The sequence below is a fragment of the Quercus robur genome, chromosome 3 (assembly GCF_932294415.1).
Source record: "Quercus robur chromosome 3, dhQueRobu3.1, whole genome shotgun sequence".
NCBI lineage: Eukaryota > Viridiplantae > Streptophyta > Magnoliopsida > Fagales > Fagaceae > Quercus > Quercus robur.
In genome coordinates, this window is record NC_065536.1 from 25,156,306 (window position 1) to 25,178,146 (window position 21,841).

The window sequence follows — 21,841 nt, forward strand, 5'->3', positions numbered from 1 at the left end:
TTTTTGCCCTAACAATAACATCTAATAACAACCTAACATTTAAGATTTGTTGTGAAAATATTGTGGACATATCATTTCTCTATAGTTGATGAACCACATGATATGTCTACTAAAGAACAATTGGCAATTGCTTTGCGTTATATAAACAAATTGGGACATGTGAATGAGCGCTTTTTAGGCATTACACATGTTAATAATACAGCAGCAGTGACACTAAAGAGTGCAATTGAGGAAGTATTTAATAAACATAGCTTAAGCATTGGTAGATTGCGGGGACAAGACTATGACGGGGCAAGCAACATGCAAGGTGAGTTAAATGGACTAAAAAAAACTCTTATTTTGAAAGATAATCCTTTTGCCTATTATGTCCATTGCTTTGCACATCAACTTCAACTAACATTAGCTGCAGTAGCAAAAAATCACATCCAGATTGCAACCTTTTTTAACTTGGTTGCAAAGGTATTCAATATTGTTGGAGTATCATGCAAACGTCGTGATATTCTTCACGAAAAACGTAGTGCTGAAGTTATAGTAGCACTAAAAAATAATGAAATTTCAATTGGTCGTGGCTTGAATCAAGAAATGAGTCTAAAAAGACCTGGAGATACACGTTGGAGTTCTCATTATGGTGCACTTGTTAATCTTATTCACATGTTTTCTTCTGTAATTGATGTGATTGAAACTATTATAGAAGATGGTTTAGATTCTGATTAGAGAGCAGAAGCAAATATCTTAATTGGTTTACTCTAAACATTTGAATTCGTGTTTGATTTACATTTGATGAAAGGTGTGCTTGGCATAAGTAATGAGTTGTCATAGGCATTACAACGAAAAGATCAAGATATTGTGAATGCTATGAAGTTGGATGACATTTCAAAGCAACGTTTACAGGTTATGAGAGACGATGGGTGGAACTCTTTGCTAGAGGAGGTTTCTGTATTTTGTGAAAAAAATAATATTGATGTCCCTGATATGGATGATTTATATCAACCTCGGCCATGACGAAAAGCTCAAAACATGAAAAATTCTCATCATTATCAAGTGGAGCTTTTTTATACTGTTATAGATATGCAACTTCAGGAACTTAATAGTCATTTTGAAAATTCTGAATTATTACTTTGTGTTGCATGTTTGAACTCAGATAACTTATTTTTAGCATTCAACAAGGAGAAATTGATTCAGCTTGCTCAGTTTTATCCAAGTTATTTTTCAACAGTTCAAGTTTCTTTCTTGGATAACCAACTTGAGACATACATCCATGACATGCGGTACACAGAAGAGTTTTTAGCACTTAAAGGAATTGGATAGCTTGCTGAAATGATGGTAGAAATGAAAAATGATGTTTCATATTCATTGGTTTACTCATTAGTGACCTTGCCATTAATCTTACTAGTTGCAATAGCTACTGTTGAAAGAGCTTTTTTAGCAATGAACATAATTAAAAATCGATTGCGCAATCGAATAGGAAATTAGTGGATGAATGATTGCTTAGTCACATATATTAAGAAAGATATATTCAAGACTATTGAGTGTAAAGAAATCATGCAGCGATTTCAAAATATGAAAAGTCGTCGAGTGCAATTGAGTAAATTAAGCTAGGTGTGAAAAAATAAATTAAAGTTTACATTTTATGTTAGATTCTGTATGACAATTACATTAGCATATAATTGTTTATTTATTTTGTTGTTAATGTTGATTAATTTCTTTAGATTAAGTGTTTGTTTGGATCACGTCCACATTTTGGACGTTTTGCGTTTCAGGCTTTTTTTTTTTTTTTAACCAGCGCTTAATGCACTGTTCATAGGACATGAACAATGTATTTAGGCCAATGAACAGTGCTGAACAGTAATCATAAATTATTTTTTTATTGTTTTCAGTTTTTAGCAAAATAAGCGGTATCCAAACACACACTAAATTTTGACTTTCAATCTTGTCTTTTAATCTTTTTCCCCTCACCTAAATTCCTAGCTCTGTGATTGTCTTAAGTTTAGATTTCATAAATTTCCATTAATTAAAAAGAAAGATTAATATAAAGTAAATATTACTTGATGTCGGATAACAGCTTTGTTTTTCACATAAATTATCGAGTTTAGTTGGCCTTCATCACAGGACTCATAATTAAGACAAGATATTCTTTTAAACTAGTTTACAACTTTACATCCATTAATTAATTAGCTTAGAAAAAAGATTTCCAAAACGTATAAGGGTTTGTCGCTATATAATAATATCCTTGAGTTAGGTATGTGATGTGCGCATGCCATGAAGGAAATAAATTCTAACGTATTAAGTAATGTATTCTGACTATAAATATGGAAATGCCAGTCCCTTAAGTTTTTCCCCTAATAAAAGACGCAAAAGAAAAGACAATCAAGGTATCCGAAATTTAATTATAATGTTCTGTTCAAAGTCTCTCTCTCTCTGAGAAGCTTCATCCACAGACTAATTGCTTTAGTTTTTAACTACCACGATTATGACCATTCGTATAGTAATATCTACACACTACACCTATATATAAAGAAGATACCCAAGAATTGTTTCAAATTGAAGGTAAGAAATGGGTGTCATATCATACTTGGTCACGTTGATTTTGATCCACGGATTGGTACTATCACAGTTTAGTTACAAGGCCAACATCGTTCAAGCTGCTTCTGTGTTACCCAACGATTTTAATTATAAATTGAAGGTAGTATCTCATGGGTTCTGATCTTCGGGACATGTTATCTACATTTTCCGAGTCCATCGCGGCAGAGGGGGCCGTTTTCAAAAACCAGGCTGTTAAACACATTCAATTATTGAAAGGTAAATTTAAATAATCTGACCATGATGTTGGACTAGCTGTTTCATGATCCAGGTTTGATATAGTTGTTCAGGATTTTTGAATATCATAGCTAAATTGTGGGGGGTAGCATAACATTAAAAATAAATACAACCTGATTTTGATTGCATGAAACTTACTAAAGGGAGGAGTGTCAATGAAGTAATTTGTAGGTTAGTTAAAAAAAAAAGTATTGATGTAATAATTTTTTTTGTAGACTACGCTTTGATGATGCTGTTGAGTCCTTGACCACCCTATTCTAATTGAGCTGCATAAAGGTTGAAGTTCCTTCTTCTTTATGTTAGGGACCAAATTCATAATTTACCCCAAAAATTTTTTTTCTATAGCCACCGCTTTGACTTTAATAGTTAAATCCATATTCATACACGTTTCTCTCTCTCTCTCTCTCTCTCTCTCTCTCTCTGTCTATCTAGGAAGCTTCATCCATGGACTAAAATATTTAGAACCAAATTAACACGTTTCAGCATATCAATGGTCTCAAAGACCATCCATCTAGCATCTACAAGTATAAAAGCATACCCAAACACCGTTACACAATATAGGCAGTAAGAATGAGAGTGATATCATGTTTGCTCGCTTTGGTTTTGATCCATGGACTACTACTATCACACTTTAGTTACATGGGCGATGCCTCTCATGATTTTTCTCATGAACTTAAGGTCGTATCCCATAAGGTTAGTGCTTCTCCACCCCCACCACGTCGAGCCAATCCGGGTCCTCATCCACATCCTAAACCGAAGTCGCCGCCGCCGCCACCGCCACCGCCACCACCGCCGCCGCCGCCGCCACCATCACCACCACCAAAAGCTCCATCCTCCAACGGCTAGTTTCAGTGTTGCCAGAGTTATTTCAAAATTCCTCAACAACACAACGAATATTGTCATCATCAACACCACCACGGTCTCGACAACCATTCCACCATCAGATTCATCATGGTCTTGATCAATATGATTGTTGTGTGCTTACTACCTTTACTTGATTATAAGGGATATGGCTAAAATCCCAAGTTTCTTTGCTGCTTACTACCTTTACTTGATTATAAGGGATATGGCTAAAATCCCAAGTTTCTTTGCTTACTCTCCATGCCATGAATCTATAATACTATAAGTTCTCTGTTTCCCTCTCTCTCTTCATATCGATTCAATAAAGCTCTTATAGGCATAACAACCAAGTTCGTTTAACTGAGACTTTCTTTGAATCAATTGATCAATAAAAATACATATTTTTTCCTTCACCATAATTACCTGCCATTAATCTTTTAGAGAATAAAATTCTGATAGTTGGAAAGAAGTTAGAAGGTCATCATTTTATAGGCTTTTCTTTTTTATATTTTAATAGCGTTTGGCGTTTATATGAAGGATTAGGGAAAATCCGAAATTGAAAAGATCCTATTGAGGTCGTCACCAATTAACTTTAAACTTTTAATTGCATCAATTTAATTAAACCTTACATGAGTTTGCATCACTTTGACAATCAAAAACCCCATCACACCATGTTAAATTCTATGCGAGAGCTCTACGACCAATACACACACAACACAAACACAAAAGGCACTGTTTCAATTCATATAGCTCAATGTTTTATTTCCTCACATTCGAAAGGGGAGAGTCTTCACCAAAAAGGCAAAAACTCATCTAGAAACCATTATTGGTCTCTCTCTCTGAGTTCAACAGAAAAACCACCATTATTTTTGGAAGAAATTAGTGCCTTTTTTGTGTGTGTATTGGTGCCAAATTTCTCTCTTCAGGCAGAATTTAACGGGATGAGACTAGGAGGCTTTGGTTATCATACTAATGAAAATGTGGGGTTCAGATGGGCACCATTATAAAGTTTAAAGTTTTGATTTACCAGTTGTATAACACTATTAGTTTGTTTGGAACAGAGGGAGATGGAGGGAGCTAGAGAAGAGGGGAGTCCAAACATATGGTATAGGAATTTTTATTTATTTTTAGGGATTTTTATTGACAAGATATATAGGTTTTAAGTTTAGATTTCATTTCATTAATTAAAAAGAAAGATTACTATAAGTGAATATTAATTTATGTCAGCTTTTGTTTACATATTACAGAGTTTAGTTAGCCTTTATTTGCAGGACACATAATTGAGATAAAATATTCTTTTACACTTGTTTATATTCTTTTATAAAGTTTGACTCTAAATATGTTTGGAGTCTTGAGCTCCAACCACTGATAGGAAGACGAGATTATTGCACATGACTTACTTAACCCGGTTAACCCAGTGAATATATGCATTAGACATGATATTCCTATAGGTGGTTACTGGTTAGAGCCCATGACCCCAAACATGTTCCTAAGACAAATAAAATTTTAGTTTGAGTAAATTTTGAATTTCTCAAAACTGAGGTGATAGAATTTTAGCTAAATTAAACTATACTAACAATTAATACCCAATTTTTGGTAAAACAATTTTAGTTAGAAAAGAATTTTAAATTTCTTGAAATTTAGATAATGTAATTTTACTTAAATTAAATTGTTTTTAAAAATTAACAAGAGAAATAGAATTTTAATAGGATTAGGCTTTTTAAACTATCTTAAAATTTTTAATATTAATATGATAAACATTGTAAAAAAGGATAAACTAATTTAATAATTAATAAGAACATAGACACTTATTGTACAAAGAAGATAGCCACTTGGCACTAATAAAGCATGTAAGAACTTGAATAAATTTAGACAGATTCCAACAATTAGTAGTCATGCATGTTTCATTTACCAATTGAAAGCTCGAAATTGTGTGAAAATACAAAAGCTGTTTAGATCCTCAAATTAAAAATTACGGCTTGAAAGATTTTACTCTAACTTAGATTAAGTGTGGAATAGAGTAAATGCGAGTGAACAAACAATAAATTACTCTAAACCATATTCATCAGATATTAACAATAAAATGAAAGCTAAAAGAGTAGGGAAGAAGAATGCTGTCAGATCGTGTGCCTTACCGATCTATCTAACAACCAATTGGTGAAGGATGAGGGGACACAAATCTTTTATAGCATTCGATCGCAGACCAAGCCCATTGGTATTGGAGTGAATTGTGAAATCCCTCACAATCCCTCCCTCACAATACGGCTCCAACGACTTGAACCTATGATCGGGCTTTGATACCATTTGAACCTATGACCGTGTGCCTTACCGATCCATCTAACAACCAATTGGTGAAGGATGAGGGAGCACAAATATTTTTTAGCATTCGATCGCAGACCAAGCCTATTAGTATTGGAGCTAATTGTAAAATCCCTCACAAATGCAAATATAGATAACACTGAGACGTGTTATCGAAAAGAAAACCGAAGTACTTGGCGAAAAACCTCTCCGCTACCCTCTAAGTGGTAAATTGATCCACTAGAAAATAAGTTAGAGTACACGAATAACAAAAGACCCTCGAAACCTAGCCTACCCCATGTACTTGAGCCCTTCAAGCTCCTGCTATCAACTGACTTGATGAAGTCTTATCTTTTCTAGCTCTCCGGATCATGCAATTCAGCCTGATTGCATCCACCAAACAAATGGCTTTTTCTAATACTTCCCAACAGCACCAAAACCTCACTTTACACTCAGGATGGGTGTGGTAAGTGTTTGGGCTATCAATCTCTCTAGGATTTGGATATGGAGATATAGGAGTTGAGGAAAATCACAATAGATTGTGTAGAGGATCGTGGGTATGACAATCTCTAACTCTCAAGGGTTATGGCTAGGGTTTTATCTCTAAAAGCACTCATTTCAATATGTGGGTAATGTGAGTATATATAGTGTGGGTAGAGACATGGTGTATCAGATATGACAAAATAAATAGAATGTTTCGCGGGTATCTCACGGGAATGCCTTACCTGCAAAATACTTGCAAAAACCAGCTGTTACCATATCTTATGACTTTTCGCATTCTAGTCATATGCTGAGCACATGGCTTCACTTCACGGGAAGTCTTCTCGCGAGATACCCGCGAAAACTCCTTTGATCTTCAATGATGACTTGAGTCTTTACACTCTCTCTCTCACATACAATCCATACAATGAAATCTCACATAAAATACAGGGTATATAAGATTGAACAAAATTACAATCAAATTTGTCACGGAATTAAAGCCAACACAAAATAGTTGTAAATCACAACTTTACATCAATGTTACTTGGGCTTAAATAAGGGCTTATTATTATTTTTTTTTTCATTTTTTGTCTAAAATAAAATAACTTCATTAATCATAGCACCATAGTATTTCCACGAATGAAAAATATATAATATCTGCAAATGATTCTTCAAAGGAAAAAAAAAAAAAGAAGAAAAAAAAGAAAGAGAAAAAGAAAAGGATCGATTGAAAACTTAAATCAGTATGACTACAAATAATTCTTCTGATAATATTTGAATTAAAAATGTTACAAAGCATAGATATAATTCTCACTAGTCAGTACCCAGTAGTCACTACATACAATACGACAATAACCTTGGACAAATAAGAGTATCATATTAATTTATAAAAGTGATTATTTAAATATGAAAAAGTGATCTGCTGTAGTGAAAAACAAACCTGGGTGAACCGATCAGTTACAAATCAATTAATATTTATATTCTCATAGAGCTTCCTGATAGTCCTATTCTGAAGGTCATAGTGTCATACAATATCACACAGCTCTTGATCTTGATGTATAGGCCAAGGTGCGCATGAGTCTTTTTTGGACACTCCAAGGATTTTTGTGGTCAGAAAAATAGAGATAAAAATGGAAAGAAAATTATTTTTGTGGGTGTTTAATCGGAGAAAGTATATATATGCTATTTCGAGAACGCTAAGAGCATTCCCATTAAGGGTTTTAAATGCTAAAAGATGCTTTCTTTTAGCATTTTTGACCCAAAAGCTTGCCCCATCAAGAGTGGTAAAAGCTATAATTTTTGGCATTGATGAACAGTGCGGTCTCATATTTGAGACCGCACTGTTCATCAATGGTAAAATTTATATTAATTTTTTATTCAAGTGGGGCCCATTTTCTTTTCTTCTTTGTCTGTGTCTTTCTCATTTCCCGTTTCTTCCCTCTCATCATTGCTCTGCTCTCTCTCTCCCTTTGCTCGACCGATGAGTGGGCTCCGCCGATGATTGTGCTCCGGCGATTGTGGGATGCCGATGGTTGTGGTCCGGTGATTATGGTCATGGATCGTGGGTCCGATGGCTGTGGTCCGGTGGCAACGATGGAGGTTTCTGCTTTTTCTCTCTTTTTTTTTTTTTTTTTGGTTCTGCATGGTTCTTCTTGGGTCCGATTGGGCTCCGATCGTGCGACGGAGCTTGGTGGTCAACCATGGAGCACAGGTCGGAGTGTGGATCGAAGGAGTCGTGGTCCGATTTGGTTGATTTGGTTTGTGGGTTTTTTTTGGCTGTGGGTTGTGGTCCGATTTGGCCGTGGTTTGTGGGTTTTTTTTCTTTTTTTCTTGCTGTGGTTGGTGGTGATTTGGTCTAGTTGCTGTTGATTTTTTTTTTTGGTCCAACGGTGGATGTGGATGTGGAGGTTTTTCTTCTTCTTTTTTCTCTGCTGTTGTTTGTGGTTGCGGTGGATCTGGCTGGTGGCTGGTGGCGGCGATGGTGGGTGGATGTGGTGGTTGTGGTATGTGTGGGTGGATGCGGTGGCCGGCGGTGCTGAGAATAATTGGGTTGAGAAAGAGAGAGACAGAGGTGAGAGAAGGAAAAATAAAAAATGATAAAAGAAAGAATATTTAAATGGAATGTTAAAAAAAATAGAAGTTTTGATGGAAATGATGTTGTAAAGTGGTGTGTTATATGTTATAAAATTGGGTTTTGAGAGGGTAAATGCTAAATTTTTTGCAAACCTTGATAAGAATGCTCTAAGTCAGCCTCCATGTGGTGTTTCTAAGTCCAATGAAAAAATGACGTGTAACAAAGAAAACACATCAACACTTCAGCCTTTTATATAACCAAAAGACAAATTTGTCCTCAAAAATTTTGAAATCCCGCCACACTCTCTCTTTCTTCTCTCTGAAATCCCATTTCTCCAAAATCAAATTTCTTTCTCCCTTTCTAGTTTCTTCTCCCTGGAATTTGAAACCCATTTGTCCCAAATTTTCAATTCAAACCTCCGCCATGCTCTTACACACATTTCTTATCACTCCAAACCGGCACCACCCAATTACGCCATCGCACCGCTTATCCTCGCTTTCTTTCTTTCATCCTCCCCCTCCACTGCACCGCTGCAATACTTAAGAATTCTTGGTCCAACAACCATAAAGAGCCACCCCAATCTCACATTTCACACTAACATTATTTTTTTTTTTTCTCTTTTCTGTTTGCAACTGAGAGAACTAAGGCAATCAACATCCAAGTGCAGTGTAGGTGAGTTCCTTTCAAAAAAGTTTTTTTTTTTTTTTTTTTCAATTTCAAAACTACTTTTTTTCCTTGGTCTATTTGCTGCTCTATCATTGATTTTTTTTTTTTTCGGATATAACTTAAATTGTGGAAATGGGTTTTCATTGCGGTGCTAGTGGCTGTTACGAAGAATATTGACAAGGTTCCCCCTCCAAAATCCCCTCAAACCCTGAGAAACTGCAATGGTCTTGACAAGTTCAAACAGATTCTTTTGTTCACCACGAACCATATATTCCAGCTTCAGTCTCTCAAGTGGGGCAACAAAGGTTCTGGTATCAATAGCGTTAACACCAATTAATTTACAGATAACTTCGGGCCTAGCTATTACTAGTTTCCCTTTATAAAAAACATTATAAAAAAAGAGTGCGACACACGAGTCTGTTACTAATTTCCCTTTATAAAGAAAGACTAATAGTACTATTGAATTAACAAGACTCTTGACACTTTTTTACTTTCCTTTTAATAAAAGTTTTGAAAATGTAATATATCCTTACTCTTCTAGCTAGGTAAGTTCTTCCCCATTAATCTTCATCTGGCTACCTGGAGGGCCTGTGAATTGGCCTGGAAATTGTCACCTGGAGATTGAAAGTTGACTCATGGACGACACTTACATTGCTAAATTCCTAACTCTTGTGCAGTGGTCATCCGAAATGATCATTTATGGGTTCAATTTTTCCAAATTATATCTTGATAGAAAAGAAAAAAGAAAAAATATATAGAGAGGCAAAGTGAGGTGAAAGAAAGAGAAGGAATTTAGATGATTTGGTTTAACGATGGCCTATTTCTAAGAGGAAAACCTTTGATAACTATATGTTTAGTTTTAACACGGAGAAAATGGGCAAATGTCCCTTTCAAAAAAAAAAATCTAGCACTTTGCTCCATTTTTCAAACTAATTAGGAAAATGCTTTTGTTATAATTCAATTGTTCAAAAATCGAGTTTCAAAACTCCACTATAAGGTTCTTAAAACGTCATTATAGGTATGGGGCAATTAAACTAAAAAAAAAATAATAATAATTGCATGGAACTCGAGTTCATCGAGCTCGAGTTCCAAAACGTAGCTATAAGGTCTTAAAACGTCACTATAGGGCTCCTTAAAACACCACTATAGGGCTCCAGAATATATATATATATATATATTTTAAATTTCAGTTTATTATAACTCGATTGTCCAAAAATCGAGTTTTAAATTGAAATTCAATTTTTAGAAAGTCGAGTTTTAAAAGAAGGGTATTTCCCTAATTAGTTTGCATGGGAAAGAGGGTAAAACTCTGGATTGTTTTTTTAAAAAGGGCAGAGGCCAATTTTCTCCGTTTTAACACAATGCATTATAATGGACAAAACATTTAACAAAAATCCCGTTCAAACACAAAGTTAAAATCTCTAATCATTCATATTTATAGCTCATTCAATCCATTCCATAAAATCACTAAATTTATTTTTCCTAAAATAAAGTATCAAAGAGATATTAGGGCTATGAGTTCTCCTTGGCTCAGTTTGCAATCAATCGTTTTTTGCTTTTTCCATTTCGTTAGTTTTAATTTTAACCACTTTTGGCTTTTGGCTTTTGGCTTTTGCTTGACTCTTGAATTTTTATTAGTGTATTTTTTTTTTTAAATATATAGAAGACGTCTATTCCAAAAAAAAAGAGAGTGTTTTTTTTAGCTGCAGCAAAAAAAGAGAGTATTATTTGGTATATTTTAACTGGTATATATGATAAACTATGAAACTATTAGATTTTGTGTAATTTCAAATTTTTAATGGTTTCTTTATAAACAATTCCTATAGGCTATAGCCACTACTTTTGACATAAATCCATATTTCTAAAACCAATCACCAGGATATTTCATCTCTATAGGCTATAGTGAGGTTGGCCCTACACATTTTGGGGTTTTAAGCAACAACTGAAATGAGACATTTTTTATATTTATGTATTAATTAAATTAATATTTATTCAATATTTTTAAATTATAATATATTTTATTTAAAATATATTTTTCTTGTCTTTTGAGATGCAAATTGACTAATTAAATTTTCGTATTCAATTTCTTTTAACATCTTTTTAATCAATAATAAAACTAATTTACTTAATCTTTCTTAGGACTATCTATTTTAGATATGATTTTATTAATTTTGATTTTGAAAAACTTCAATCTACAGAAGCAACTACATAAATAAAGACATACTTATTATATTATTCAATGAATTAACACTAATAAAAATTATATATATTTATTCTCAGTTATAACTTACAATATTTTGTTTTTTGGATTGATTTTTTTTTAAAAGTATTTCTTTGCTTCTTTATGTGACACTAGTATATATAGTATACTAAGTATAGTACTACTATTCTACTAATACATAGTAAAAGTTGAACGGGATCCAATAATAAAACATAATATGATAATATAAAAAAAGCTAAAAACGCAGGATTAAAAAAAAAATCACGAAAACTTCACAAGCCCATAAGTAAAGTAAGCCCACAGCACAGCCACAGTCCACAAAAGTCCACCATAAAGAAAAAAAAAAAAAAGAGCACACATGAAGATTCACAATGCATTGAGGTAAACTGAAAAATCAGATTTTAAAGAGGGAAAGAGTGAAACAAACTATAGAGAGAGAGAGAGAGAGAGAGAGAGAGAGAGAGAGAGAGAGAGAGAGAGAGAGAGAGAGAGATAATGGGTAAATTTTAGGGATTTGAGATTTTTGATTTATTTTGATTTGTGATTGTTTTGTGTGTAATATTTTTAAAATGAATTTGTATTTTATCTGGTTGAATTTTAGTTTGTCTAGAGATTTAATGATGTTATTTTTTAGATAATTAATTTTGTTTAAACCAAAGAATTTTCTTCTTTGTTCTTTGGTAAAAAAGATGAAACGGTTTTTTGGAATTTCATTTGCAAGCCAAAATTTTTAATTTTTTTTCCTGCTACCAACTTCTTTTCCAATTTTTTTTTCCTGCTAGCCCATTTTTTTCCAAAATTTTAGGGCCTCATTCCACTTGGGACTTAGGCAATTGCCTAATTGACCTAGTGGAAGGGCCGGCCCTGGGCCATAGAGCTACCACTTTTGACTTAAATCCATATTTCTAAAACCAATCACTATGATATTTCCTCTTACTCTCTCTCTGTGAAGCTTCATCCCCGGACTAATTGACCTTTATAATGCCCAATCTACACGTTTCAGGATATCAACGGTCTCAACTCTCAAGGACCATCCATATCTAGCACCTACAAGACTACAACCATAAAAAGCATACCCAAACCCCTTTCCACAATATAGGGAGTCAGAAATGAGAGTCATATCATATTTGCTCTCTTTGGTTTTGATCTATGGGCTACTAGTATCAAATTTTGGTTACATGGGCGATGCCTCTCGTGATGCTTCTATGTTATCCAGCTGGGATAAAGTTACCACCCATGATTTTTCTCATAAACTTAAGGTTGTATCACATAAGGGTAGTGCATCTCCACCCCCACCACCAAAACTCAATCAGCCTAGAATTCCTTGGAAGAAACCACCTGCATGTTGCTAGTCAACAATGAATAACGGCATGAACGTTAACACCATCACAGTCTCGGCACGAAGATACCCAAGAATTGTTTCACAATTGAAGGTAAGAAATGGGTGTCATATCATTCTTGGTCAAGTTGGTTTTGATTTATGGATTGCTACTGTCACAGTTTAGATACCGAGGCCAACATCGTTCAAGCTGCTTCTGTGTTATCCAACGATTTTCATTATAAATTGAAGGTAGTGTCGACTCTAATCGGAAATCTGTTGATGCACCACCACCTCCTTATCAAGATAAGAAGAAATTAGAGAGATGTGAAGCTTATCAAGAAGACAAGAGCAGCAGCGCTTCTACACCAGAGACAAAACGACAGTAGCTTCCCTTAGTGAATTAGCTATACAACTTGTAGTTTTGCTATTGTTGTTTCTGTTATTAGTTCTACACGTGTGTATGTTAATTAGGATTAGTATAGCACGTGAGTTAGTGAGTTTACTCGATCTGTTTCCTTCTTTGCACAGCTTATGTATATATATATATAAGCCTTGTAATCAGTCAGTGAACGAATTTATTAATGAAATCAGTTTTACCAAATTTCTGATACTGCTATCAATATTCCTACTCATTTCAAATGTCCTCTTCCTCGACCAGTGACACCACCGTCTACGTACATCTTCAGGAATGATATCACCACCACCATCACTGTAGCACAGTATACATATCTTTAGTTGATTATAAAGAATATAGTTAAGTTTGGAAGTTCCCATGTTCCTCTAGTCTATTCGTGTTTCTCTCTCTCTCTCAAGTAGGGGTTTAAGTTTAACCCTATCAAGTGTTGAACCTTTGGTAACAATATTGTTGTCAAAACATGCTTTGATCATCTTTTACTCTTTTACCATTTTATTAAATTTTTATTTTTAATTCTTTCTTTATTAATAGAAGAGAGAGAAAGAAAGTAATAAAATAGTACTAAAATTTTTTAGCACATTAACTGTACCCTCCTAAAAGTAGAATATTATTGTAAAGGCCTATTTGGTAAAAAATTTATAATAACGTTGTTTGTATTTTTTGAAAATACGTGTGGATAAAAAAGTATATGAAAATACGTGTAATACTTTTTAAATACTGAAAATTTTTGTTTAAATAATAGTAACAAATGGGCCCTAACATGTGCCAATTTTTTTTAGCATTTGACACATCTAATGTTAGTGGGTTTTTTTTATTATATTTATTTGGTGTGCTTCTGGTGCTAGTTCTCTTAGGCTGTGTTTGTTTTGGGTGAAAATCACTTTCGGAAATGCTTTTTCGTATTTACGGGTGTTTGGTTGCGCATGGAAAATGCATTTTTCGAAAATGCTTTTCAGTTGACCTGTGTTGGGGTGTAAATTGATTTCCGTTTTTATTTTACCTTCAAATACCATTTTTCGGAAAACAGAGAGAGAGCTGAGTGAGAGGGAGATCGCGCCTGCGCGCAGAGAGAGAGAGAGAGAGAGAGAGGAAGAAGAGACCGAACCCAGAAACCGACTCCGACGAACCCAGAAAACCCAAGACCGAGCTCGTTCGTCGCGTCAATCGCACCATCGGCGAGATCGTCGCACCCCAGCACCGATCCACCCAAAACCGATTGTTCTCGTCGCGCCCCAAAACCGATCGTCCTCGACCTAGATTCGTCGTCCCCGATCGCGATCTCGCCTTCGCGCCGATTGTGATCGCAGCATCGCGCCAATCGCGATTGCAGCACCGCGTCGCGCGATCTCACCTTCGCCTCCGCCGCGTAATCTCGCCTCTCGTTGAACCCAATCGCCTCTCTCTCTTCCTTCTTCTCTCAATTTGACCGGATTATGAATTTTTTTTTTCTGGGTTTTATTTGTGTTTCTGGATTGAGGAATGAAATTATATATTTGTTTGGCAGCTGAGAAAATGTGAGCAATAAATAGAAAATGTGTTTTCTATGGTATTTTCAAGAACACAACCAAACACCAGAAAATATTTTTCACAATATTTTCTAAAATGCAACCAAACACTTAAAAATATTTTCCTTTCTTGAAAATGGCATTTTCGGAAAATAAGTATTTTCCGGAAAATATTTTACATGAAACAAACACAGCCTTAGAGAGGGAGAAGCTACACAAAAAAGCAAAATCTCATATAGAAACCACTATTGGCCTCTCTCTATCTCTTTGAGTTCAACAGAAAAACCACCATTATTTTTGGAAAAATTAGTGCCTTTTTTGTGTGTGTATTGGTGCCAAATTTCTCTATCTTACGGCAGAATAACTGAGTGAGATTGGGAGGTTGTGGTTATCATGCTAATGAAAACGTGGGGTTCAAATGAGCCATGTTAAAAGTATAAGGTTTGATTTACCATAAATATATATAAACATTATTGGTCTATTTGGAACGAAGGGAGATGAAGAGAGTTAGAGGAGAAGGGAGTACAAACATTGGATTATTATTATTATTTTTTAATTTTTAATTTTTTTTTTCACCCAAGGATTTTTAACGACGATCGAGATAATAAGAAAGATTACTATAAAGTGAATATTAATTTATGTCGGTTTACAACTTCATTTTCTCACTATCAAGTTTAGTCGGCCTTTATTGCATTTGAAGGACACATAAATTAATAAGACAATATTATTTTGTACTCGTATACATCCATTAATTAATTAGCTTAGAAACTATTTCCGAAAATAATAAGAGCTTTTCACTATATTATAAATGAGAAGTGCTACATTCACAATATTTTCACAACATTTTTTCAACAAATTATAAGTGGTTAGTTATTATTGATTATAATTTGAATTTATCATTAAAATTACTTTTTTCCCCCACCAATAAAAAATTGTGATAACCTATCACTTAAGATTTGTTATGAAAATATTGTAAATATAGCATTTCTCATTATAATATCATTGTAGTTGCTAGGTATGCGGTGTGTAAATGCCATGCATGCAGTAAATTCTAATACAACAATGATGAAATAGTTTGACACAAGAGGTCATCAATTTTCAAACTTATTACCACCGTATACTCTTGGTGCGATGGTTACTCCATAAGTATAAGTACTTGTGGGGTGTAGGGGAGGGAGGGAAAGGACCAGGGTTCAAGTCTTTAGTAGGGAGTTTCACACACATATATACTTAGATTAGGCTAGAGTAGAATTTCTATCCTGTATAAAAAAAAAAAAAAAAAAAAAAAAAAAAAAATTCAAACTTATTAGGTAATGTATTCTAACTTATTAGAAGTCCCAAAGTCAATCAAGGTCTTTGAAATTATTGATAAGGATAAGGATCTATCCATAGCAGGGCTGGAGACAGGACTTGAGTTTAAGGAGGAGCGATTTTGCTAGCTGTTGGTAGCGTGCGGTGGCTTTAGCTTCTGGGCTTTTTTTTTTTTTTGGTTGTTGTTGTTGTGTGTAGCTTGCATTTTCTGTTGGTAGGGTTATAATTATTTTGTTTAAAATTTTTTAAAGGGTGGGTTATTTATTTTGGGTAAAATTGGTTGATTGTGCTTAATGTTTTTTCCTTCTAATTTTGCTATTGCTAAATTTTATTGTTGAGCTAATTTCTTTAGACTTGTATATTTTGGGCTAATTAGAAAATGCAAGAGCTCCAATTTTTTTTTAATTTATTAATTTATTTATTTTTACAAATTGCTAATGTAATGTGTGGTTATTTGTAAATAAAAAAGTGATGTAAGCGGTGGGTCTTGATATAATCAAGTTAGAATTTATTACCTTAATAGTTTGTAAAAATATTGTAAATAAGTTTCTAGTTGTAGCATTACTCTTAAAATGATCAACGATATTATTACGTGTAATTTTATTAAACGAAGTTGTTGTTCATACTTTGTCTCGGGAGAATAAAAATCTTTTGTACCACTTTTTGTGTTTCACTTTATGTTCTACAAATCATAACTTGTCATGTGTTTATTTATTTGTAGGGCCTGGGTTCGAGCACTTCTTCTATTAGATGTGTAGGCTCAAGTCCAACTAGCCCAATACAATAAATTTATAGAGAATGGTTTTAAGAACTAGGTTTTAGTCAGGATCTAGACACGGTTATATATGGATTGAATAACAAGGATATAGACTAAAGTATGAAATTCTGTCCTCGGACACTTCGTTCGAGGAACTTAGCGTTCTTCTTCTTTCTTCAATGCTAGGTTACAAAGGTTTCCAAGATCATGCAAATTGCTCCCGTATTCTCCTTTTTTCTTTTCCTCCTGATTTTCAATCCCCCATTCTTGGAGGATCTCTCACATTATATATCTCCTTCCAATCAATCTTGGCCCTCCATCTGTTGATCATGCAGGTCCTTACTCGAGTGCTCATCCCATCAGCCACCTTCCCAAACCCTCTGTGAGTTGCGGCAACCAAGACCACACTGTTCAGGGGTCATTTCTTCATTAATGCGGGCAGAACGTTAGTTAGGTGCATTTAATGTAGAGGTGATAGTTTTTCCTTGAATTGCTCCTACACCATACCCCTATGGGTGTCTACTGTACTTGTCCTTTTTCTAGGGGCGCTCTGGGAGGCTGCCTTTGACGGCGTGCCATTCTTTCCTTCTGGGATCTGGAATGCTAAGAACAGGATCATCCTCGGCAACGTTTCTAGGCTATTTAGGCTTTCTTTGTTCGTCCTCAGCCATTTCTTCCTCCTCGGCATGGGCCTTGGGCTTAGTATAAAGTGGGCCGGGATTGTCAAATTCTTTGGCCCCACAATAGCCCCTCAAAATCTTGCTGTCCGGCTCCTCGGACGGAGATGAGGGTTTTGGTGTCCTCGGGCCTTTATCATGGCTTATCAAGTCTTGTCCTCCATCAATGCCAGAGCTTCTTCACTTATCTAAGGCACGTTCCTGGCGCCTTGGTATACGGAGCGTGTCTTCATTAAATTCTGGCGGCTCTATGCTCCCCACGTTCAACGATGCGATGATAATCTAACGGTAGGGATTTCCTTAACTTTATGGGCGGGAAAACCTGCACAGTTACTTTTAATGGGAGGTATAAATACCCATTTGAACTGATTCGTCTCTTTACTTTTGCACTTAAGAGTTCTTGTGCACATATCTTGAGTTCAGTCAAACCTCCAGCCACACTCAAGTCTCTTTCCAGCATAAAAAGCCTGTCCGAGGAGCTTTTCCTCATTTCTGTAATTTTTGATCTCTCTCTAACTCATGTTCTCTCTCTTCTAAGTTTCTTTTCCTCTTACTCCTCTCCTTCTTTCGTCCTTCCCTGAGTCTTTTTAGCCATTTCTAGGGATGGGTAAATTCAAAAAGTTGGTTGAGTCTGAAGAGACAATGGAAAAATTCATTGCCGATTATAGGATACCCCCTAATGTAGGTTTGAGGTATTGTGAGGAAGGGGAGTGGCATTTTAGGAGGCAAGAGGGTGAAGTGGTGATTCCCCTAATCACCTTTATAGAAGGTGGTGTGAGGATCCCTATGGGGCCAGTGATGAGGGATTACCTTAGGCATTTCCGTTTAGCTCTCACCCAGTGCGCTGCCAACGTGTTTAGGATCTTGGGTTGTGTGGATGCTTTAAACGAGAAAATGGGACTAAGGTTAACCCATCACGACGTAAACTGGTGCTACAACCTCCAACACTTGAGGGGTAAATCCTACTATATGAAGACGAGGGATGATAAGGTTTGGCTTATTCAGTGCCTCCCCGAGATCAGCAAAGGGTTAAACAAGGACTTTCTCATTATGTCTGGGGAGTGGCATGACGGCCTTCATTGCCCAACAGAGGAGGGGGAACCAGGTGGGGTATCGAGAGTAGGAGAGGGCTAATCTTTTGTGCCATCATAATTCGCGCTGTTCGATTACTAATATGAACATGTTTTCTTTTTGCAGATCCACACGCCTTTGAACGACACTTTCACCTGGTCAACCGGGGAGATTTAGAAACTATTCTCAAAGCAGCGGTTTTTGTAAACGAAGTTGACAACCAAGTTAAGGCCGCTTACAAGATCCTAGGGTACGATCCAATCCAGAAATCATTCCTCGCTCCGAAGCACGTGATCAGAGCTAACGATCCTCGACTTTAACAAATCACCGTAGTAGAGCACAAGTTTTTGCTTCTCGAAGGATCTCTTATCCCGGAAGGTATCCCGTTGGCAGGCCCTTCTTCATCCCACCAAGCAACGGAGGCTGAGGGTGATTTGGGTCCGTCCGAGGAAGAATTTGGTGTATTTAACCAAGTTAGTCTATCCGAGGATCCCTCTGGTGACTTGGGCGACCCCGATTTGACTGAAGTGGATCTCCTATCAGTTGGAACATCTTCGTAGGCTGAAATGGGCTTTAAGAGAAAACCCCCGACCAGCTTGTTCGACCTAATTGAGAGCTAACCAGGGAAGGATGCACCGGGGAAGTCACAATCCAAGCTTCCTCCTTCTCCACCCTAGCCTCAGCCTGCCCAGACCAGGTTGTCTTCCGCCCAACTACAGCCATCGTCTCCACGATCCAGACTTCCTCCTCCCCCCCAATCGACTCTGCCTCCTCGGCCCGAGCCCACCGACCCAAAAAGGAAGAGGGCTGCCAAAGGCAAGAAGCCCATGGATGGGGGGAAATCTCGCTCCGCTCGGGAGGAAGATGAAGCTCCATGAGCTTCAAAGCAATTAAAGGTTGGGCACCACGGCTAGGAAAAAGAGGTCGACGCTCAATCCGTGCCCCAGGCTTGGCTTCCTGCCCCAATGCTCCACAGGGAGCCGTTGATGGACAACGCCTCCCTTAGGGACTTCCAAAGGGGTGAAGGCACTTATGTGGCCGACGCACTAGAGAGGTCCCTATTGCTCCCCACTGATATAGCCGAGCTGGGGAATTTAAGGAGGCAGGAGCTCTTTCTCAGCATCAAAAGATACCTAGGCATGGTAAGGTTTCTAGCGCACGTGACTCCGTTGATCTTTATTCCTTGGTTTCCAACTTACCGTGTGTTTGTTCCAATTGGCAGGCCGTCCAGGCCACTTACAGGCTAGAGGAGGATGCTAAGGAGCAGAGCAGGTCCCTGGAGCTCCAGTGTGACAAGCACTTGGATGCTGTATGGGCCCTCAAAACTCCGAGGCTGGTTTCTCAAAGGCAAGGGAGGAGCTGAAAGAGGTGACCAGGGCCAGGGACAGTGCCAAATCAGGCCTAGCCAGTGCTCAGAGACAAGTCGAAAGCCAGACAAAGCGCCTACTTGAGACTGAAGATCAGCTGAAAATTGCTTAGGAGCAAATCGTTGATCTAAAGAAGAAGCTGGCTGAGGCAGAGGGAGCCAAGAATGTTGCAGAGTGGGCCAGGGACGAAGCTCTGAGGGCTAAGACAGAGGCGGAATTCGCCAGGATGGAGGCCGAGAGCTCTAAGGAGAAAGTCGAGGAGGAGGCTTACGACTTGGGAGTGGCTGAGACCCAGGCCATTCTCAAGGCTCAAGCCCTTGGGGTATGCAGGCTTTACTGCTCCCAGGTTTGGAATGAAGCCCTCAAAAAATCTGGGGTTGAGGCTTCATCCGATCTGTGGATGGTGGAGAATGTATACTACCTTCCGGCCATCCGGGAGACCGCCATTGTCAGCTCCGAGGCTGAGAGTGCTCTAGAGGAGGCTGAGACTGCTTGGCCTGAGGCTGCTCTGGCCATAACCACTCCTAATGAGCCAGTCGAGGAGGGTGAGCTTCCTGGGGCGACAGAAACACATGGAAGTTTGAATCCTGAAGTGCCCCAGGAGGCTGTCGAGTCTACAGCCGGTGCTCAGGCTCTTCATGCCGAGGAGACAGCTCTCTTGGTTTAGCCCTTTCAGACTATTCCATCGGGTGATATCTCCAAGAGTCCTGAGGTCACTCCTGCTCAGCTCTCCAAGGAAGGGGTCAAGATAAAGTTGAAGAATTAGGCGACCCGGCTAACTTTTGTATTAGTTCTAATTTAGTTTTTTTTTTTTAGTTACTGTTTTTTTTTTTTTTTTTGTTTGTTTTAAGGACATTGGAATCATTGTAATTAAATTTTTAGACTAAATGTATGAAATTCCTTTCTTCCTTTTCTCTTCTTCTTTTTTTTTTTTTTTTTTTTTTTTTTTTTTTTTTTTTGGCATTATGTGTTTATTGTCATTAATGCTATTGTTATTACTGTGAACCTTGTGTCTCATGAATTGGTTATTCTAATGGGTAAGAATGGCTATGTACGTATTACATTTGAAATTAAAACTTTAAATTCTAACTCACTGGCACTAAGGGGACGCTTAGCTTGTGTCTACGCACATTTTTAGGGGGCAGGGGCCGAGTATATGATCCGAGGTACCGAGTGTGTACTTAGGCCATATTCGCAACTTTTATGAATCTCGAAGTAGCTAGTTTCCCCATAGGTCCGAGTCCGAGGACCATGCGAGGCCTTGGTTTTGTCTAGTACCTAAATTCTTCTTGAAGTAGTTAGTTTCCCCATAGGTTTGAGTCCGAGAACCATGCAAGACCTTGATTCTATCTAGTACTTAGATTTTTCTTGAAGTAGCTAGTTTCTCCACAGGTTTGAGTCCGAGAACCATGCAAGACCTTGGTTCTGTCTAGTACTTAGATTTTTATTGAAGTAGCTAGTTTCCCCATAGGTTTGAGTCCAAAGACCATGCAAGACCTTGGTTCTGTCTAGTACTTAGATTTTTCTTGAAGTAGCTAGTTTTCTCATAGGTTTGAGTCCGAGGACCATGCAAGATCTTGGTTCTGTCTAGTACTAAGACGGTTGCCAAAATGCAAGACATATAATCATGATAGACTTAAAATTTGAACTAGAGAAATGCTTCTATTAATAATAATACCTTCTCAGGTTATTTACATTCCATGGATGAGGTACAGCTTTTTCATCTAAGTCTTCTCAGTAGTATGTTCTTATTCCTGCTACCGAAGTAATTTGGTATGGTCCTTCCCAATTGGGTCCAAGCTTTCCCCAAGATGGGTTCTTGGCAGCACCCACAACATTCCTTAACACTAAGTCCCCTGGTGCTAGTGGTCTAAGCTTCACATTGGTATTATATCCCTTCTTGAACTTCTAGTGGTAATAGGCCAACTGGATCATTGCCTTTTCTCTTTGTTTGTCGATCAGATCTAGGTTCTTCCCTAGTAGTTCATCATTACTGTCTGGGGTGAAGGAGTTCATCCTTA

The 21,841-nt window shown here is 37.0% G+C and overlaps 2 long non-coding RNA genes across 2 annotated transcripts; one reads left to right on the forward strand and one right to left on the reverse strand.

Annotated features, from left to right (window-relative positions):
• Window positions 1-2,360: 2,360 nt before the first annotated feature.
• On the forward strand, window positions 2,361-3,955 carry LOC126717579 (uncharacterized). Its single transcript, XR_007652656.1, has 2 exons — window positions 2,361-2,799; window positions 3,033-3,955. It is a non-coding gene; the product is annotated as an uncharacterized LOC126717579 (long non-coding RNA).
• LOC126717580 (uncharacterized) lies at window positions 3,431-4,029 on the reverse strand. The gene is made up of 2 exons (XR_007652657.1): window positions 3,863-4,029; window positions 3,431-3,805 (listed from the first exon to the last, which is right to left on the reverse strand). It is a non-coding gene; the product is annotated as an uncharacterized LOC126717580 (long non-coding RNA).
• Window positions 4,030-21,841: the final 17,812 nt, after the last annotated feature.